The sequence below is a fragment of the Schistocerca cancellata genome, unplaced genomic scaffold, assembly GCF_023864275.1.
Source record: "Schistocerca cancellata isolate TAMUIC-IGC-003103 unplaced genomic scaffold, iqSchCanc2.1 HiC_scaffold_649, whole genome shotgun sequence".
Taxonomy (NCBI): domain Eukaryota; kingdom Metazoa; phylum Arthropoda; class Insecta; order Orthoptera; family Acrididae; genus Schistocerca; species Schistocerca cancellata.
The window spans coordinates 197,501-202,500 of NW_026046660.1; the positions used below are offsets into that span (position 1 = coordinate 197,501).

Sequence of the window (5,000 nt, forward strand, 5' to 3'; positions counted from 1 at the left end):
CTACGCGAATCGGACGACACTACGTCCACCATGTCGCGCGCAACACGAAAACTAAATACCGCCATCTGCAAGTCTCCCGAAACATGACCTGCTGCACCGACGATACCGCCATCTATGAGACGCCACCCCGACTACGACATCGCTAGGTCCCACAGTACCCATTTTCCGACGCCACCCACAAAGCCTGCATCATCTGTCCACCACAGGAACCCGAACGCCAGTGCCTGCGTCGCACGAAGTAGTCAACCGACAATCACTCCACCCGCACCCGCACGTGCCCCACCCCAACCGCCGAAATCGCAACTCCAGCGGATGAACGGCGGACTCTTCCCGCACTCGTACGTTGCAATCCACCCCTATATCTTGCGTTTCACGAAGAGTTATATCCAATATGCCAAATTCCCGCTGTCCCTATACATGCTGTAAGTCTGTGCACACAATATGAACCACACCTCAGCGAGACACTCTATCACACATTACTCTCTGCCTGTAACAGACACAGATACAATATGTAAGCACCAGCATGGACCAACGTCCGGTGCATCCTCTCCGCCACAGTACACCATCCACACTATGATAACCACACCAGGGGGTCCAATTCTAAAATAGAATATCCCACCCGTCCGACATCCACAATTGCTCAGATAAGCCACCAACACCCACACATGTCCTACACAGGGGTGCACCCAACACCACCTCACTGCCTCCTGTTACGGCACAGAAACAATGGCAGGAATGAATCACACAGGTCTGCCGCTCCCTTGCCGCAACCACAGACGCGGCGCGCCTCCAGTCACGAGCGAAAAGCGCATAAGCGCATCCTGACGAGACATAACTGCTGTGACATACTGACGCTGCCTCCGACATTCACTTACAATGATCACTACCAACGAACCTCGGCCCCCCCCCCCCCCAACACACGCTCTTACCACGTTGTGTACTGTAATCCAACCCATTTCGCACCTTAACCTAACCCATTTTGCACCTTAACCTAACCAAATTCGTAACGCAATTTGTACCGCAATGTAACGCAATTTGTACCGCAATGTAACGCAATTTGTGCTTAACCTAACCCACGTTGTGCCTTAACCTAACCCACGTTGTGCCTTAACCTAACCCACGTTGTGCCTTAACCTAACCCACGTTGTGCCTTAACCTAACCCATGTTGTGCCTTAACCTAACCCAAGTTGTGCCTTAACCTAACCCAAGTTGTGCCTTAACCTAACCCAAGTTGTGCCTTAACCTAACCCAAGTTGTGCCTTAACCTAACCCAAGTTGTGCCTTAACCTAACCCAAGTTGTGCCTTAACCTAACCCAAGTTGTGCCTTAACCTAACCCAAGTTGTGCCTTAACCTAACCCAAGTTGTGCCTTAACCTAACCCAAGTTGTGCCTTAACCTAACCCAAGTTGTGCCTTAACCTAACCCAAGTTGTGCCTTAACCTAACCCAAGTTGTGCCTTAACCTAACCCAAGTTGTGCCTTAACCTAACCCAAGTTGTGCCTTAACCTAACCCAAGTTGTGCCTTAACCTAACCCAAGTTGTGCCTTAACCTAACCCAAGTTGTGCCTTAACCTAACCCAAGTTGTGCCTTAACCTAACCCAAGTTGTGCCTTAACCTAACCCAAGTTGTGCCTTAACCTAACCCAAGTTGTGCCTTAACCTAACCCACGTTGTGCCTTAACCTAACCCACGTTGTGCCTTAACCTAACCCACGTTGTGCCTTAACCTAACCCACGTTGTGCCTTAACCTAACCCACGTTGTGCCTTAACCTAACCCAAGTTGTGCCTTAACCTAACCCAAGTTGTGCCTTAACCTAACCCAAGTTGTGCCTTAACCTAACCCAAGTTGTGCCTTAACCTAACCCAAGTTGTGCCTTAACCTAACCCAAGTTGTGCCTTAACCTAACCCAAGTTGTGCCTTAACCTAACCCAAGTTGTGCCTTAACCTGCTCTGTAATTGGCATATGACACGTTACATTAATCCAGTGTTGTCTAACCACAACCCTCTGAATATAGTTCGCTACTCGCACCGCCCACCCTCTTGTGTATCGTTTCATGTTCAACACTTCGCAAGTGTTGCTTACTTTTTACATGCTCCCGCTGTACACTGTAATGTGGACGACTGCAGGATGTACATCGCCCCCCCCCTCCCCCCTGCCTTCGCACGCTGGTCGTTCAGGTGCTTGCGTGTTCAATGCCCTTCGCAGCTGTTCACTGGCATTCGCATGTCGAAGCGCTCAGTCTACGTCGTGGTACGGCCTGTGTCCACTGTCCGCTGATGTCGTAAGCTTAACCCTCACATTGTACTGCACATAGGTCCGTATGTACTGAATGATACGCTGTGGCACATGTGTGACTGTACAACGACTGCGCCCAACAACAGCGAACCATACGGTCCAAATGTTGTGCACTCAGCCACGTGCCGTCTCCCCATAACAGCTACATTGCAGTGTGGTACGCCATAGAGACGTGTGGGAGTAACGGACGCCCTGGATGGCGATCAGCATGAGCCGTCTGTTGATGTAGTGGCGCGTGTATTCAAACGTAGTCGTCTCTTCTCACACAGTGTGATAGCATGGTGCACCGCGTTCCACATCTGCGACATGGTACAGATGCTGGTTGACAGTCGGTCTCGTAATGGACATCGCATACGTAGGGGGCCACCTCCCACGTGTTCTCTAGTCGTGCACATTTTGTTGCGTGTATGTGGGCAGACGTAGTGTGTCGTGACACCTAACAGACAGGTATGCAATAATCGTTGCATTTGCAAACTGGGATGGACGTCTACGTTTGCTGGTGACGTTACGCAAATGAACAACTGGTAAACCCATTGTGGTGCGGTTGTTGTTGCTGGAGGTAAATCAGTAAGGGCAAATCTGTGTGTGAAGCGATACGCGGCGGTGGCTGGGCGGGACCGTCCCCGGCCGGTGAGGGGGGGCCGCCCGGCGTGCTGGCCGCGCGGTGCGTGGGCGCACGCGCTACAGCCGGCTGGTGGGGGCGCCCAGTGGCAGGCGCGCCGGCCGACGGACGCGGCAGGCGGCGCAGCTGCGCGCCGGGGCACCCTGCGCGCGGCGCCGGGCGGCCAAAGTGGGTCCTCGCGGGCCCGGTGCGAAGCGCGGTGGACATCTGCAGTGTGCTGGTCCGACTGAGGACTGTGTGCGTTGAGGATGCGCCGCCGCCCGGCACTCGGCGCCGCGACGCCGTCTGCTGCTCGGTCGCCCCAGCGGTTCTCGCTGGTGGTTTGTATCGCAGTTGTGCAGACGTGTTGGCACGTGCGCTGTGCTGGGAGAGTTCGCTTCGGCACCCACGTGGGGCCTTTGCCCTTCTGTGGCGCTGGCGTTGGAGCTGCCGGTCACCGTAGGTGGCGCGTGTTGTCTCCCGCCGGCAATGCCACGACAGCACGCTCCCGGGCCTCTGTCGGCAGCGGCAAGCTCAGTTGGGAGCACGGGTGGTCGCACCTAAAGCGTCTACTCGCCTAACTCCGGGCGATTGCGCCTCTCTCGAACCCGACCAAGTACTTAGGACGGCGCTGCGCGCCGCCGGGACCTGAGAGGGTTTCGAGGTGTATTGTGCAGGGGAGCTCAGCCTCCTCCTGTTTGCAGAATAATTGAGCGGACGCTTGCGTGTTCGCGCGGGCCCCTGGGACACACTCCCGGGCGGCCGGCTGCTCAGCTCTAGTTGACGCAGCTCCCTGGTTGATCCTGCCAGTAGTCATATGCTTGTCTCAAAGATTAAGCCATGCATGTCTCAGTACAAGCCGCATTAAGGTGAAACCGCGAATGGCTCATTAAATCAGTTATGGTTCCTTAGATCGTACCCACGTTACTTGGATAACTGTGGTAATTCTAGAGCTAATACATGCAGAGTCCCGACCAGAGATGGAAGGGACGCTTTTATTAGATCAAAACCAATCGGTCGGCTCGTCCGGTCCGTTTGCCTTGGTGACTCTGAATAACTTTGGGCTGATCGCACGGTCCTCGTACCGGCGACGCATCTTTCAAATGTCTGCCTTATCAACTGTCGATGGTAGGTTCTGCGCCTACCATGGTTGTAACGGGTAACGGGGAATCAGGGTTCGATTCCGGAGAGGGAGCCTGAGAAACGGCTACCACATCCAAGGAAGGCAGCAGGCGCGCAAATTACCCACTCCCGGCACGGGGAGGTAGTGACGAAAAATAACGATACGGGACTCATCCGAGGCCCCGTAATCGGAATGAGTACACTTTAAATCCTTTAACGAGTATCTATTGGAGGGCAAGTCTGGTGCCAGCAGCCGCGGTAATTCCAGCTCCAATAGCGTATATTAAAGTTGTTGCGGTTAAAAAGCTCGTAGTTGGATTTGTGTCCCACGCTGTTGGTTCACCGCCCGTCGGTGTTTAACTGGCATGTATCGTGGGACGTCCTGCCGGTGGGGCGAGCCGAAGGCGTGCGACCGCCTCGTGCGTGTTCGTGCGTCCCGAGGCGGACCCCGTTGAAATCCTACCAAGGTGCTCTTTATTGAGTGTCTGGGTGGGCCGGCACGTTTACTTTGAACAAATTAGAGTGCTTAAAGCAGGCAAGCCCGCCTGAATACTGTGTGCATGGAATAATGGAATAGGACCTCGGTTCTATTTTGTTGGTTTTCGGAACCCGAGGTAATGATTAATAGGGACAGGCGGGGGCATTCGTATTGCGACGTTAGAGGTGAAATTCTTGGATCGTCGCAAGACGAACAGAAGCGAAAGCATTTGCCAAGTATGTTTTCATTAATCAAGAACGAAAGTTAGAGGTTCGAAGGCGATCAGATACCGCCCTAGTTCTAACCATAAACGATGCCAGCCAGCGATCCGCCGCAGTTCCTCCGATGACTCGGCGGGCAGCCTCCGGGAAACCAAAGCTTTTGGGTTCCGGGGGAAGTATGGTTGCAAAGCTGAAACTTAAAGGAATTGACGGAAGGGCACCACCAGGAGTGGAGCCTGCGGCTTAATTTGACTCAACACGGGAAACCTCACCAGGCCC

At 54.0% G+C, this 5,000-nt stretch overlaps 1 non-coding gene across 1 annotated transcript in view; it reads left to right on the top strand.

The window, feature by feature from the left end:
- Nucleotides 1–3,690: 3,690 nt before the first annotated feature.
- Nucleotides 3,691–5,000, top strand: part of LOC126138010 (small subunit ribosomal RNA) — a 1,905-nt gene continuing 595 nt past the window's right edge. The window contains exon 1 of the ribosomal RNA XR_007528056.1: nucleotides 3,691–5,000. This exon is cut by the window's right edge and continues 595 nt beyond it. This is a non-coding gene — a ribosomal RNA (small subunit ribosomal RNA).